General features: G+C 43.4%; 1 non-coding gene and 1 pseudogene across 1 annotated transcript; one reads left to right on the forward strand and one right to left on the reverse strand.

Annotated features, from left to right (window-relative positions):
* Positions 1-16,434, forward strand: part of LOC136483481 (uncharacterized) — a 257,753-nt pseudogene that overhangs the window by 207,580 nt on the left and 33,739 nt on the right.
* Positions 3,475-3,578, reverse strand: LOC136484496 (small nucleolar RNA R71). Its single transcript, XR_010766017.1, has one exon. It is a non-coding gene; the product is annotated as a small nucleolar RNA R71 (small nucleolar RNA).

Genomic DNA, 16,434 nt, shown 5'->3' on the forward strand with positions numbered 1-16,434 from the left:
CGGGCTCCTGGCTGGGTCTAGGCCATGGTCTTGTGTGCTTGAGGACTGGATTTGCAAGGTAGGTGGGCTTCTTCCTTGTTTGTGTGTGTAGAATTTGCTTTACACTTTCTCTAGTTGCACATTTTGACTATATTTCCACCGTATTCATGTATATGTCCTGCAAAATGTTGATCTTCCAATACATGTAGAAATATGTCAATCTAAATAACATATGTGTGTAATCATGCTAGTTTATCCTTTGTTTGTATCTTATTTGGCGGTCATATTTGGTCGATAAGGACCGCCAATAGTGCTTCTCTCTGACCCACTCACATCATCCCTTGCTGTTGAAATCATCCTCAGCACCAGTTCCCGCCGCAACCGTCCGCCATGGCCACCGCAACCTTCTCGCCATGGCCAGCTCTCTCCGGTTGACCTCTCTCCCTCCTCTCCCTTGAGCTATGTTCCTTGTGCCACCATGATGCTCATTGGCTCCTCCCCTTCATTGTTTGTCCACAGGAGCTGTCGAAGCGCCATCGCGCCACCAGTTCACGCCACCGCGTTCGCCATCACCGCCGGTAGTCACCTCTACACCGTCTCCGCTTCAACCACCAGGCCAACCAAGTCACGGTGAGTGCCTAGGACATTTAGCGAGCCATAGCTAGGCTGGTAATGGTCGGTTCGCCTTTGCGCCACCGTGCCGCCATGGCCACGGCCGAGCATGGGCTAAACCCTAATCCATCCAATCGATACCCTATATGTGTGCGCAAGGTTTCAAGGAGCCCATAGGGACCAACCTCGTTGCTGGTGAAAAATCATCGGTTAACGCGCTGCACCCGTGGCTGCACGTGGGGGCGCTATGTAGTTGAACCCAGCCTCACTGGTCAATGACTGTGGCTAGCTGGGGTTGTGTACCAAAAGGGTTTTTTGTGTTTTTGTTTTTTTAGAAAAGGTTTAATTGTATGTTGAACTTGTAAAATGCATAGGTAAATGTAAAAAAGTGTTAAAAAGGTGAAACTTGTTTTTTTAGTTTTGTTTTAATTGTGCTCTATGTGATAAAAATAATTGTTGGCACGAAATAATACTTTTTATGTGATGAAAAAATACATAAATGTTTATTAGTTAATATCTGTTGTTTATTTTGTGTAGACTAAAATATGAGTCCAAAATTTATGAAACCTTTTGTGAGTTTTATCCATGTTTATATATGCCTTCACAAAAGGTTTGGTACTATTTTGAATAAGTTAACTTGATTAATTGTTCTAAGCATGTTTCTGTCTTTTCTATGCTTAATAAATGTTTAACTAGCTTAATTAAATTATATGGTTGCTGTTATGAATTCTCTAAAGATAAGTATGAGTTAAGGAAAATTTTAAACACTTGCCTAAGGATTCTTCTAAGGTCCTTCTGAGGATTCTAACCTTTCCTGCAACGCAGGCAAGCCTCGGAGCATTCTAAGTGTTGACTGTCGATAACGTCAACTATAAATCATTAATATGATATACTTTTATACTTTAAATCAATCACCAACATAGGTCTAGAGGTTTAAACTAATTGTTTCCATAAGTTTTGATGATTTCATAAGTGCAGGAGGATTTATATAGAAAATGGACCAACCGGGCCAACTTATGTCAAAGAATCAAATCCAATCGCCATGAAACCAACCCAAATGGGGCCCTAAACATCCACACCTGTCGAAGGAACAAAGCCCCCCTGATAGGTGGGCCAGGGTGGGGGTCGACCGACCTCCCTAGGCCCCACCTGTCTACCCTCGTCTGCTCCACCAACTTTGAGGATAAATCTCCGCCATTAATTCAAGTCAGTTTACACGGAAGGATGAGATTAAGGCGTGACATGGATCGATGACGTGGCAATTGCTTGCCCCTACTCCATCTCTCCTATAAAAGGACCCCCGGACCCCCTCCTGGAAGGCACTCGTCTCAACTCAATTCATTCGAGTCAGAGAACCACCTCAAGAGAGAAAAAGCTCCACAAACATAGATTCATAGCATAGTTTAGTTAAATTAGATCAAAGTAGAGTCATTCTGCTGCTCGGATTTCGGATCAAGTCAACTGGAGGCTTAGTATAGGCCCTTGTATCCATCATATCTATCTACTTTATGACTTTAATCTTCATTTATATTATGTTCTTAGTTATCATGTTCTTAGTTTACTTTGAGTATATGCTTAGTATTGTCGGAGATATCACTATATCTATGCATAGGATCACACAACGCTCAATTTAGTGTTCGAACGGGTTAAGTAGCCAGATTATATGTAAGCATGGTGCTTATATATTGTCTTGCCTGGGGATGCACCCTCCATTCTGGGTATGGTAGGTTTATTAGGGTGACAGCCTAGTAGATCCTCTCTATTCCATCCCCTGTTTGTAGGACTAGCAGGACCTATGTCGTCGATGGAGAAAGTATTACTATATTCCTCCTTAGATGATGTCCCCTTTGCATAAGTATAGAGTTAATCTTTTGCTATTGCTAAGTATATACAATGATTTGTATGCTTTGACTTGTAACTAGGACAACTTAGGAATTTATCTCTATTTTAATCTACTTAACTTGCTATTGCTATTTGGAGTCTCTCTAAGTGTTATGCTTATCATATTTATACATTATCTTTTGATTCATCCCTGTCTAGAGTAAGTGTTCAGTTCATTGATTCATCATAAGTATAAGTTTATCAATCTCTTTCTAGCCATCGTTCCTCCTAGTGGTAAAATATAATTAAATAATGATACCTGGAATACTCCTGGTGAAGTGCTACAATGGTATATCTGTGCACTTGTAGAATTCTTATTTTCTTATTTGCACTATTAAATACCAACAAGCATTTCTAGCGCCATTGCTAGGGAGGACAAAGGCAATTGAAAGAATTGATTAAACCTTACTTAATGGTGTATCAAAACTATTCACCACTGCTCTAGCAGGCTTACCCTTGTTTTATCTATTTATGTCTTATACAGGGTAGTGCATGACCGGTTTGAACCTTCCAAAAAAATTCATTGAAGATCTAGAGTCTCTTATCAAGAAAAATAAGAAGAACAAGGAAGCATCAACTTCCCAATCGAAAACAAACTAGTCAGGAGGTAGCTCAATACTAGTTTCTAAAGCCATGGCTGAGAAGACTCTCCGTGAATTTTCTGCACCAAATGCCAATAACATTCGTACTGGATTGATGGTCAGCACTGGAGATGCCGCATTTGAACTTTAGCCAGCTCTCATTAACATGGTGCAAGCTAGCCAATTTTGTGGAAAGGCATATGAAGATGCAAGTGCCCATCTTCAGCATTTTCTGGAGATTTGTAGCACATTTACTATCAAAGGATTCACTCAAGATGACATATTACTTCGTCTCATTCCATTCTCACTTTTGAGAAAGGCGAAGCAATGGTTCTACGCTAATAAAGACAACATCAACACTTGGGCATGATGCTCCAATGCATTCTTATCAAAATTCTTTCCAGTGGGCAAAACCAATGCTTTGCGCAGAAGAATTTCAAGTTTCCAACAGCAAAGTGATGAAGCTATTCCTGAGGCGTGGGAACGTTTTCAAGAATATATTTCAAAATGTCCTCATCATGGGATAGAGAATTGGTTGCTCATGCAAACTTTCTACCATGGGTTGATCAATAGCGCCCGTGAAAATGTAGACGCTACTGCAGGAGGAGCATTCTTATCACTTACTATCACTGAAGCAACAACTCTCATAGAAAAGATGGTTTCCAAACAAGGCTAGTTGGAAGAACATCTTCAACCCCGCAAGAGAGGAGGAGGTATGCATACAATCAAAGAAGTAGACATGTTGTCTACTAAGATGGACCTGCTAATGAAGAGGCTTGAAGATCGAGCCATTGAAAAGCAAGATGTCATGCAAATCTTTGATTCGCATATGACTTGTGAAGTCTGTGGAAACACTGGGTATTCAGGGAACAATTGTCCCAAAACACAAGAGGATGTGAACTTCATCATCAACAACAACAATTATCATCCTCAACAATAGCAAGGACAAGGATGAAGCCAACAATAGCGGCCTAATTATCAAGGTAACTACCAAGGTAATAATTTTAATAATTCTTATAATCAACCATCCTTGAAAGATTTAGTTTTAGGACAAGCTAAATTCAATGATAATGTATCTAAAAAGCTTGCTTCTAATGATAAAATCTTAGAAAACATAAATAATAAAATAGATAGTTTCTCATCTGCCATAAAGAACTAGCTTAGCTTTAATAAAATGTTAGAATCACAAATAGCTCAGTTGGCATCTGCTATCCCATCAATCGAGAAAGGTAAGATTCTAGGGTAGCCGGAAGATCCTGAAACTGTGAACTTAGTAGAGATAGTAAATTATGATTTCTACAAAGAATCAAGTTCTGGAGAATGATGGGATGAATCCCTGCTCGATAAGAAAGGTGATCCAAGACGTCCTGTTATTCCCATCATGATTGGACCCCATGAATTCAAAGAAGCTATCTGCGACCTTGGTGAAAGTGTAAATATCATGCCAAAGGTAATATACGATGAAATCTTACAATTCAATTCTTTATTATATACAACTATGCATGTGCAGCTTGCAGATTAACCAATTCGCCGAGTAGAAGGGATCGCAGATGATATCTGTGTATGAGTTGGATGCTCGTATGTGCCTGTAGATTTTGTATTTTTGGACACTGGCCATGATCCAAGGGCACCCATTATCTAGGGACATCCTTTCCTGAGTACTGCTAAAGCCATCATCTATGCTGATAGTGCCAAAATATGCTTTACTATTAAAGATAGAAAGGAGATATTCTCTTTTAAATCTCGCAAATTGCAATCTCCTAACATGTCATAGGTACAACCTCCAACTCAAGAAGCTAAAGGCAAGAAGAAGAATCTGCCTCAAAGAGCAAGGAAGTTCAAAATCATGCAACCAATTCAAGACAAGAATGAATCTGTTGGAATGATTTCTACACTTCAATTCAACTACAATCATCTCCTTCTTTCACCATTCAATACCAAGAAAGGAGATCTAGGTCTACCAACAATTGAATGCACAATTGGATGACAAGTCTTCCACAACACCTTCTGCGATCTTAGATCTGGTATCAATATCATGTCCAAGGTAACATATGATAACTTGATAGGTGAACCTTTGTTTCCTACATACACTCAATTACAGATGGCAGACCAAACAATTCAATTTCCGAACAGAATAGCAAAAGATATCTTGGTGAAGATACAAGATGATTATGTTCCTGTCCATTTCATGATTCTCGACATGGGAATTGATGAAGAAATTCCTCTCATCCTTGGAAGACCGTTCCTCAACACTACAAATGTTGTCATCTATGTGGGATCTAGATAAATCCATTTCCAATTTCCAAGATGGAAGGTAAAGTGTGCTTTCATTGGTTATACAACTAACAAATAGGTCAAGAAGAACCGTCCAAATAGAAGACGTCGCTCAATATTGCGCCGAAGGAATCAACTTCCAGAGAATAAAGAAGAACAAATTGAGAAGGAAGAACCCGCTACATCAAAGTCAAATTCAAAACCTGAAAAGGTTTGGCGGAAGGTGGCATCATCATGTTTGCTACGTCATTTTGACCGTGAAACAGATTAGCTTGTTCGGGATGACTTATTATATACTGGACTGTTAGCATTGCTGGGAGGGGAGTATTGAAGGAAGGAGACTGATCCAAGACCATGTTTGCTATGGTCTACGGGCAATTCTTGTGAGGATGTAGGATCATGAGTCTATGCTATCTAGCTAGCTCCACCAAATAAATCTTGCATATCCTTAGAGTCATTTTTCTCCTATCGGGTAAGTGTAGTTGAGTACAATTGAGTACTCAGAAATTTATCCCACCTTGTTGCAGGTGAAGTTCTCGGCCTGCTGAAGGTGAGGAATTAAGTGCCAATGGGCTCAGCCATCTTCTATTTATCTCACCCGTGCTCTTGATTGGAGGATGTCAACTGAGCTAGCAATATATTTTAAACTTACAGTTTGGTAATTATTTCAAAGTTATGTTGTTGTAACTTATCAGATTTGAAACTTGGCTTCATATCATTTAATTGTGAACTCAATTTGTACTATTATTTCTGCTGCAAACTCTATGTATGTGATATGTAATTTCTTAATCGAGTACAATCTTGGTTGTATGTGGCTCATTCGAGGTCCTTTGTGGCTCTCGATGGACTACCAAGTTTATATAAGTGATGGTATGTGTGTGCCAACGCTCTTAGTGGGGGTGGTTATACTTGATCTTGTATAAATTGGGCAATTCTATTACAACAATCTTGACATATAAATAGAACCTAATCCCTAGAGGATCAGTGCTTTCTGTCATTCTTTCAATCTGCCTATACATACATGTTGGACTTGGGAATTACTCCCCTTTTCTAGTGTTCCAATCAGGCCTGTATCTCTCTATCTATTCTATTTCTATTAAAAAAACATACGCACAGAGTCAGCCCCTTCCTGTACTATACGTCAGCCCTCCCACCGATTTTCCACACTATTTTAGGTCATTCAAGATTGTGTCCTTCGCTGAGAGAGTCCAACCATTATACATAAAAAAATACTCCTAGCTAATCGTGTTGACTAGAATAAAGGGCTACAAACCTCCCATCGAAGGCTTCAAACCAATATGGTGCCCACAATCGTTTTAGGCTCAAACGCGGCTTCAAACATGCTGCTCGCTCGCACCCACACAACGTGTCTCGCCTAGGGTTCAATTCCCTCCCCCGCGCCCCTTTTTTCTTTTTTTTCTTCCGAGAGAAGAGTCGGGTGATGGGAAGCCAGGCGGGGTCAGGAAATGGCGGCGGCGACTCCACGCACAGTAGCGCCCATGCCTAGGGTTTGGGCAAAGGGCACGGTGGCTCCATGTGTCGGATCTACCTCCACGACGTTTGTGATGCGTAGACCTAGGCACGGGGCAACCGCCGACCTCTAGGGAGGCATCGTCGTCTTCAGCCATGGCAGCACAGGAGGCTACTGCTGTTGTCGCCGTCACGTGCGCCCCGACGACCACTGCTACCTGGTTGCGATGCCGCCTCGCCTCACTCCACTAGCGCCACGAGTCCTTCTCGACGCCACACGCGTCCGGGGAAACCACGCGCGGCTCCATCGAGGAGGTAACCATGGTGCCCTTTTGGTGGAACCTGAAGACGACGGTGCTCTTACGTGCAGTGCCCATGTCCTCCTTCTCCTCGACACCACCACACCCCAAAAAATCCCCCCTCACCTCGGATTCCCCCGCGCCCCCGCATCGTCGGTGCCCTCCGACGTACCGACGTACGAAGTGCGGGCGTATGGGGATCTTAGGCGGGCCACCAAACCCCACTCTGCGCTGCTTCCCTTGTTTCTTTATCCTCATCGTATTGGGCGCTTCTAGGGTTTCTGATGGACAGGAATGAATGCAGGTGGTTCCGTTCCAGGCTTCGAAAACACCATTGTTCAGGTTTGGTGGGAAAAGAGTTGATGCTCTTTGGAAAATATCCTTACTGGTGTCCTTTGGGGACCATACCAACACGAGGACAGAATACATAACCTTCGACGTTGTCGACCTATACTACCCATACAATGCCATCTTTGGCAGGGGCTTCACCAACAACTTCAACGCAACAATTCACATAGGGTACCTATGTATGAAGATACCAGCTTTGCATGGGGTCCTCACAGTACATAGTAGCCAAAAGGAAGCACGCAACATCGAAAAGAACATGTCCATGGCTCAAAGAAATATAAATTCTATAGAGTCAAAGCCAAGCGAAGGCCAAATCCTAGAACTCCCATACATGCTCCGAGGGACCACTAACCTAAAACACGAAGAGGACACCTAGTCAGTACCTCTCAAAGACGCCCTCCTAGATAGGAAAGTAACCATCGATGTAGAACTCACCAGGCAAGAAGAAGAAGAACTCTTAGACATCCTAGCCAGAAACAAGGACATCTTCGCCTAATCGGCATCCAACCTTCAAGGTGTCAGCAAAGACATTATAGAACACTCATTAGATATTAACCCGATGGTCAGGCCAAAAAAGCAAAAACAGTGAAATATGTTCGAAGACAGGGTCCAAGCAGGGAAGGTAGAGGTACAAAGGCTGCTAGATGCGAAGGTCATCCGTGAGGTCAAGTACACAAACTTCCTGGCCAACGTAGTCCTGGTCAGAAAGAAGAACAGCAAAATGCGCATGTGCATAGATTTCACATACCTCAACAAGGCCTTCCGAAAGGACCCCTTCCCTCTACCAAGGATAGACACCTCAGCCAACAGAGCCATAGGCTGCTAGCATTTTTCTTTACTAGACTATTTCTTTGGGTATCACCAGATCTGGTTGAAAAAAAGAGACAAGTAAAAGACAAGCTCCATGACACCATTCGGCACATACTGCATTGTTTGTATGCTCAAAGGCCTTAAAAACATAGGGTCATCCTTTGCCAGGATGACGAAGGTCATACTTAGACCATAGCTGGACAAAAACATCCTAGCCTACATTGATGATATTGTCGTAACAAGTAAAGAAAAAAGAGGACCATATAGCGGATCTAATTGAAACCTTCACCAACCTAAGGAAGGTGGGCCTCAAACTCAACCCTGAGAAGTGCACCTTTGGTGTTAGCAGAGGCAAAGTCCTGGGCTATGTGATTACACCTAAAGGGGTACATGCAAACCCAAAAAAACTAAGACAATCATTTCTATGATGGAACCTTCGACCAAGAAAGAAGTGCAGAAACTAACCGGAAGAATAGCTGCATTACACAAATTCATCTCCAAATTAGCAGAGCGAAGCCTCCCATTCTTCAAAGCCCTAAAAAAACTCTAACAAGCTAAAATGGGGCCCAGAGCAGTCGAAGGCCTTCAACGACCTCAAAATACACTTAGCAAGTGACCTTATCATCATGGTTCTAGAACCTGACTTACCACTTCTGCTATACGTCACCGCATATGCTCATGCCATCAATGGTGTCCTGGTGCAAGAAAAGTAGGTCAATAGCAAGGACCAACAGCTCCCAGTCTACTATGTCTTCGAAGCCTTATCAGTTACCAAGCTCAACTACTCGGAAGCATACGCAGTGGTAGCATCCTCCAGAAAACTTCAACACTACTTTCAGGCTCACAAAATCATCATATCCTCAAACCAGCCACTAAATGACATATTCAGTAACAGGGAGGCCTTAGGTAGAATGGGCAAATGGGCAGTAGAGTTGTCTCAATACAGCATAACCTATGCATCCAGAATAGCAATCAAATCACATGCATTGGCAGGCTTCATGGTTGATTGGGTACCTTTGCCACACCAAGCAACCGAACCACCAAGTGACAGGAGCCTCTGCTGTACTAATATCACCCTCTGGTGTGCGCATTAAATACGCTGCCAAACTCAAATTCAAGGCAACAAACAACATTGCAGAATACAAAGGCCTTATTTTGGGGTTAAACAAAGCCAAGGCCCTAGGAGAACAATGGCTCCTAGCCAAAATAGACTCCCAAGTAATAGCAGGGTAGGTCAAGAAAGACTACACAGCCAGGGAACCAAAGTTCATCAAATACCTATCCACCATAAGGGCCCTCAAGCGAAGGTTCTGAAGCTTCACCCTAAAGTACATACTAAGAGCAGAAAAGTCAGAAGCAAATAAGTTGATGAAGGCAGCAGCAAACAACCTGCCGGTCCCCAAAGGCACCTTCTACCAAGAACTAGTGTCACCAACAACAAGCAGGCATCAAGCAGTGCTTAGAGATGTCCTCCTCACAGAACCAGAAGAATGGAGACACCTAGTTGTAGAACTCAATGGAAGTTATCAGGCAGATTACGAAGCCTCCGCTAGCAGAATGGTGGCAAGAGCAAGAAGCTACACCCTAATTGATGGGAACTTATACAAGAAAGGTGTAGTTGCTCCACTACTTAAGTGCATCCCGTAGGCCAAAGGTCTCGAGCTCTTGCATGAAATCCATTCAGGACTCTGTGGCTCGCACATAGAAGCAAGGTCACTATCAGCGAAGGCCATCAGGCAAGGCTTCTACTAGCCCACCCACATCAAAGATGCAAAACTGATAGTCAGAACCTGTGAGGCTTGCCATAAAACATCCCCACATGAATCTAACCCTTCAAGACTCTCATAGTAGTCGCCCCAACCTGGCCTTTGCAAAGATGGGGAATGGACCTCATTGGGCCCTTGCCACCATCTCAAGGGGGAAACAAGTATGTGGTAGTAGCAATCGAATACTTCACCAGATAAATAGAAGCCAAACCACTAGACAACATAACCTCCACAAAAGTCAGGAAATTCTTCTAGAAGAACATTGTCTGTAGGTTTGAGGTGCCAAAGGTCCTAACAGTAGACAACGAAAAGTAGTTTGACTCAGAACTATTCAAGCAGTTTTTCCAAACCATCGGAATGAAGCTCATATTCATCTCCGTCTACCACCCAGAACCTAATGGAGCAGTAGAAAGAGCCAACAAAGTTATGTTATAAAAAATCACCAAAACACTTTACAGCCTTCGCAAGGGAAATGGATTAAGGAACTCTCAAAGGTCATATGGTCACACAACACAACATCATCTAGAACAATAGGATTCGCACCCTTCAAGTTGTTGTATGGCGAAGAGGCAATGCTACCAGAAGAGATCAAGCACCAAAGCCTCTAGGTAACACAACAAGCACCCACCTCAGAGAAGGCATACTCCAAGGAAAGCATCGAAGGCAACAAACTTGAAGCAGTGGAAAACATTGTTCAATACCAAGAACAGACAAAGAAGTGGAGAGACAACAAAGTAACATGAAAGACCATATCAGATGGAGACTTCATCCTTAGAAGAAAACCAAATGCTGAAATAGCAGGCAAGCTACAGCCCAAATGGGAAGGACCTTATGTGGCCAAGACAACAGGGAGACAAGGATCCTTCTACCTCGTCGACCCCGAAGGCAAGTGCTCAACCCATGCATGGAATATTGACAACCTCCACAAATACTACATCTGCTTGTAAGGGTGACTTCGTGGAAATATAAACGAAGTCACCCAAGAATATTTTCTATCTTTTACTTTTCCTGCATTTAGGGTCATGTACTCTTCTCCTCACAAAGGGGCTCCTAACAGAAGTGAGGTTTTTAATGAGGCAAGACCTATGTAAAAACCTCTAGAAATATAAAGAGGCATCCCCCTTGAGAAAAAGCAAAAGCTACATGATCGAAAAGCGGCTAGCAATGAAGCCGCAACATTCGACACAAGCACCCAAGAAAGAGGTCCCTCCACGATCCAATGAAATGAAGGTTCATAGAAATGGAGCAACCTCCATGACACAAGAGCCTCAACCCAACAAAGACCTAACCACAACCAGCCATCAAGGCCTTGGATCTTAAGGGGCCAAGAGCTTCACCAGACAAAGACCTATCCATAATTAGGCATCGAGACCTTTGATCTTGATGGGCCAAGAGCCTCACCCGACAAAGACCTAGCCACAATCAGGCATCGGGACATTCGATCTCGAGGGGTCAAGAGCCTCAACCCGACAAAGACCTGACCATAATCAGGCATCGAGACTATTGATCTCGAGGGCTAAGAGTCTCCACCTAATGAAGACCTGGCATATTTAGGCATTGGGACCTAAGATTTCAAAGGATCAAAACCTCAACTCAACAAATCCCTGATCAGATCAGGCATTGGAACCCTTCGTTGTTACAAAAAACACAACCCAATGATCCCTGTCCACTAACACCCCGAGCCATCAGTAAGTGTTGATGGTCGATAGCGTCAACTATAAACCATTAATATGATATACTTTTATCCTTTAAATCAATTACCAACATAGGTCTAGAGGTTTAAACTAACTATTTCCACAAGTTTGGGTGATTTCATAAGTGCAGGTGGATTTAATCAGAAAAAGGTTAAATCAGGCGAAGTTATGTCAAAGAATTAGATCCAATCATAACAAAACCAACTCAAATGGGTCATAAACATCCACATCTGTCAAGGGGATGGAGCCCCCCTGATAGGTGGGCTAGGGTGGGGTCAGTCAGCCCCACCTATAGGTCGGCCAACCCCCCTAGGTCCCACCTACCAGGCCATGTTTGCCCCACCGACTTATGGGATGAATCTCAGCCAATAATTCAAGTCGGTTTGCATGGAAGGAGGAGATTAAGGCATGACGTGGATCGATGATGTGGCGATTGCTTGCCCCATACTCAACCCCCCTATAAAAGGCCCCACAGGCCCTCTCCAGAAAGGCGTTGGTTGAGAGAAAACCTCATCCAGATCAGAGAACCACCTCAAGCGAGAAAACCTCCACAAACATAGATTCATAGCATAGTTTAGTTGAGTTAGATCAAAGTATATTCGAGTTGCTGCTCAGATTCTAGATCTAGTCATCTGAAGGCTTGGTATATCCCTTGTATCCTTCATATTTATCTACTTTATGACTTCATTCTTCATTTATATTATGTTTAGTATAGTAGGAGTTATCACTATATCTATGCATAGGATCACAGAGTGCTCAATTAAGTGTTCGAACGGGTTGAGTAGCCGAACCTTGTGTAAGCATGGTGCTTATATATTGTTTTGCCTGTGGATGCACCCTGCATTCTGGGTGTGGTAGATCTATTTGGGTGACAGCCTTGTAGATCCTCTATATTCTATACCCCATTTGTAGGACTAGCAGGACCTATGTCGTCTAATAGAGAAAGTATTACTATACTCCTCTTTAGAATGATGTCCCCTTTGCATAAGTGTACAGTTAATCTTTTGCTATTGCTAGTATATACAATGATTTGTATGCTTTGACTTGTGATTAAGACAACTTAGGAATTTATCTCTATTTTAGTCTACTTAACTAACTATTGCTATTTGGGGTCTCTCTGAGTGTTATGCTTATCATATTTATACATATCTTTTGGTTCACCCTGTCTAGATGTAAGTGTTTAGTTCATTGATATCATCAGAAGTATAAGTTTATCAATCTGTTTCTAGCCATCGTTCCTCCCAGTGGTAAAATATAAATAACGATACCTGGAATACTCCCGGTGAAGTGCTACAATGATATATCTATGTGCTTGCAGAATTCTTATTTTATTATTGGCACTATTATATACCAACAAGCATTTTTAGTGTCGTTGCTGGGAACTACAATTCTAGTAGCGATGCTATGAAATGTCAACAGTAAGAGCATCCAAGTGCCAGCCTCTCCACCACCCAACCTCAGACTCACTCCATCACGACGTTCGCTCGAAGGAGATGAAGGCCGAAGGCACACAACAAGCATGAGTTCAACAGCCTTCGGCACAAATCTCCGAAGAACAGGGAACCACGAAAACATCAGACATCACTGGTGTTTCCCTATCCCGAAGAGATAAAGCCTTTCTATTTCGAACGACCCACGCCAGAGGTAGAACACCCAAGGCAAACAACGAGCTCACTTCCATCCAAAGTGATTGTAAAGCCACCTTTTGTCGACAACATGAAACACACGATGCCTTCGATTTTCACTTGCAAGTTGAAAACCACATCAAGTCCCATAGCAAAAAATCCCTTATGGGAGCAACACCCCGAAGGGTATCACCCAAGCTTCACAAAACCCCTTGGGGGAGAAAACCCTCGCGTTGTTGAAAGTCTGAACATATCTCAATGCAAACATAAACACAAAATAGTCACAACCTTTGTGATGCCAAAGGTGGGACAACCAAACAACGAAGGGAGCTACGCCACTCAATAGCGCACAAATTAAACATCACACATCAAATGCCTTCCATTCAATAGTATATAGGCATACGCAAAATCCACTTTAGTCACAACAGCCCTCGAAGGGGAACTTAACCCGAAGGTAGAAAACAGTCGCCCGGCCTAAAGGCTACAAAGAAAATTTTCAAACAGCACGAAAAGCAAATGACCTCGTAAACTCAGAACCCTCGTTATAGGTGCTTTCCATGAATCGCCAGAAATCCAGCATCAAAGGTCGTTCATGACTCAATTTCCATAATTTCCATAGCTTTCCATCAACATATAAGCCATTGTACATCAGCGTTATGGGATCCACGTCCTGCGTAGGACCACAAAAGGAAACCTACGCAGGACAAAGCATGTTCAGCACAAACAAAACATCCCACCCCTTATACAAAAGTTTGGAGACTAAGTCCTACAATCCTAAAGAAAGACCTTAGGGCTAGCCCCTGCATGTACGGAGCCTTCAGCAGGAGCCTATGCCTCAACATTAGCAACTGCTATAGAGCTCTCGCCCCCTTGAACCCTCATGGCACCACTACCAGATTGATATTCAACAGCCACACCTCTGGTAGCCCTCACACCATCCCTACCCCTCTATTCTAGCCAAGCATCATGCGTCATGAAAACCAAACTAAAACCAAAGTAAGCGAAAGAAACTCAATAGTCAAACACCAACCCAAGCACGTTGAGCCTCCGCAAGCTGACGGGCATGATCACGACCAAAAGAAGCTCAACATTGCACCAAAAAGCAATGGGTCATCATGATCATGGACTTCGAAGGCTCCTCGAGCTAGTCAGGAGAGTCAAAAATGAAACTTCTCTGACAGAAATCCTACATATGCTTGCATCCCGCCCTGTCCAACATCAAAAGCAAGTTGGTAACTCCAGAAAGAGCCGCAAAATCCCCAGCCTTGGCAACAAAGTATGAGAGATTCGAGAAATTGTTGGACAACACTTCAGCACATCTAAAACTGAATAATCAAGAGCCAACTCCATCATGCCACCAAAGGCTCTGAGCACGTCAAAATACTAACGAGCGATATCATGATCAAGCGCCTTCGCGCAAGACAAGCGCTCTTCTAGGACTTTCACATCATCCCTAAGCCTAGTTCTTAGCGAGCATTCCCTATCAACTTTGTCCCGAAGGAGCTCGGCAATGTCATCTTGCTACTTCACCTTCTCAAGAGCCACCTCCTTAGCTTGTTCGAAAAGCTTCAAATCTTTCTCCAACTCCACAACCCTTCGGTCAGAGGTAGCCTTATCTTTCTTAAGCTGCTTGGCCTCAAGGTCCAATCCAGCTCTCTCCATCTGCAAGGTTTCTTTCACCTTGGTAGGTCTTCGATCTCTCTAGTAAGCACCCTCTTTTCGTCATTAAGACAAACCACATATGCTCGAAGAGTGCTCATTGAGTCCGCCAAAAGAGCTAGAGTGTCGTTCACCTTCTTCTCGGCAATCTTCGCCATATGAAAGCTCTACAACAAACAATAAGTCTGAGGCATGAAACTTGGATTGCCAAAGCAAATTGAATTGTTTGCAGAGCACCAACCTAGTAAGCATGCTGAAATCATCTAGGCCCCTAGTGGGTTTCAGTGATTAATGACAATGAAAGATTATTGCGACTAACGTGTGTTCTGCAGAGGCAATTTGAGTTAGGTCACAATAATGGTGATTGTTTGGGCAATCAATGGTTTTCATGCCCCTATCGATGGAATTCATTTCAATTTTCAAAGGATGGACGACAGGGTTAAGGTCGGTCTAGTTCTAAGTGTCGAATGGCGTTGAGAGACACTTAGAGTAGATTAGGACTTTTGTTTTTCCTTTGGCCGTACTATTAAGGGGGTATGAACTAGTAGCTTGACCTAGGAGAGGCTAATGGTTTAGGTGTGGTGCACACTGGTCAAACTTAGCACTAGGTAGCTTAGGAATGGCCCAAAGATCAAGTGGATCAAACCCCATTCACAAAGTGTTTTGATTGGATGTGATTTGGGAGCTCAATAGAGCTCTGGACCCTGGTGGATAGGGTGGACTAGACTAATGGTGCTAGGTCCAGAGGATATGTGGCAGTGCTAGGAGGCTTCTCGCACTGAGACTTGCTCCAAACTCTGTGCATAGGGGGTCTGGACCAATGGCCTCTGGTCCTGTTGCCTAGGGTTGGCTCCAGGGCATCCAGACCCTGTGAACAGGGTTGGTCCAGACCAATGGCGACCACAGTCCGAATGCACATAGAGAGGTTCCAGAGTGAGGGTTTGGCTCTGGACTTGGTCCGAACCAGGGGTCCGGACCAATGGTGAGGGTCTAGACCCTCCAACGGCTACTACAGCATAGTTTGAACACTGTGCTTTGTGTGAGGGTCGGACCGAGTGTGAATGGTCCGAACCACCCCATGGTTTGGTCCAGAGCACTCGTAGAAAAGCTGACTTGTTCCAAATGGCTAGTTTGGAGAGTGGTGGGTATTTATACTTGCCCAACCCGTCCATTCTAGCTCTCTTGCTCATTTGTTCAGTTGAGGCAACCATTTGGAGTTCAAGTGAGAGCAAGTGCCTAGTGGGGTAATTGAGATTTGATAATTCAAGATTAAGGACCTCATTAGTGTCTAGGGAGTAGCAAGTGTGCATCCACCTTCCTCATTAGCCTTGTTTTGGTCAAGTGAGAGTTTGTGCTTGTTACTCTTGGTGATCGGCATCACCTAGATGGCTTGGTGGTGATTGGGAGCTTGGTGATCATCCGGTGGAGCTTGTGGA

This window comes from Miscanthus floridulus, chromosome 9 (genome assembly GCF_019320115.1).
Source record: "Miscanthus floridulus cultivar M001 chromosome 9, ASM1932011v1, whole genome shotgun sequence".
NCBI lineage: Eukaryota > Viridiplantae > Streptophyta > Magnoliopsida > Poales > Poaceae > Miscanthus > Miscanthus floridulus.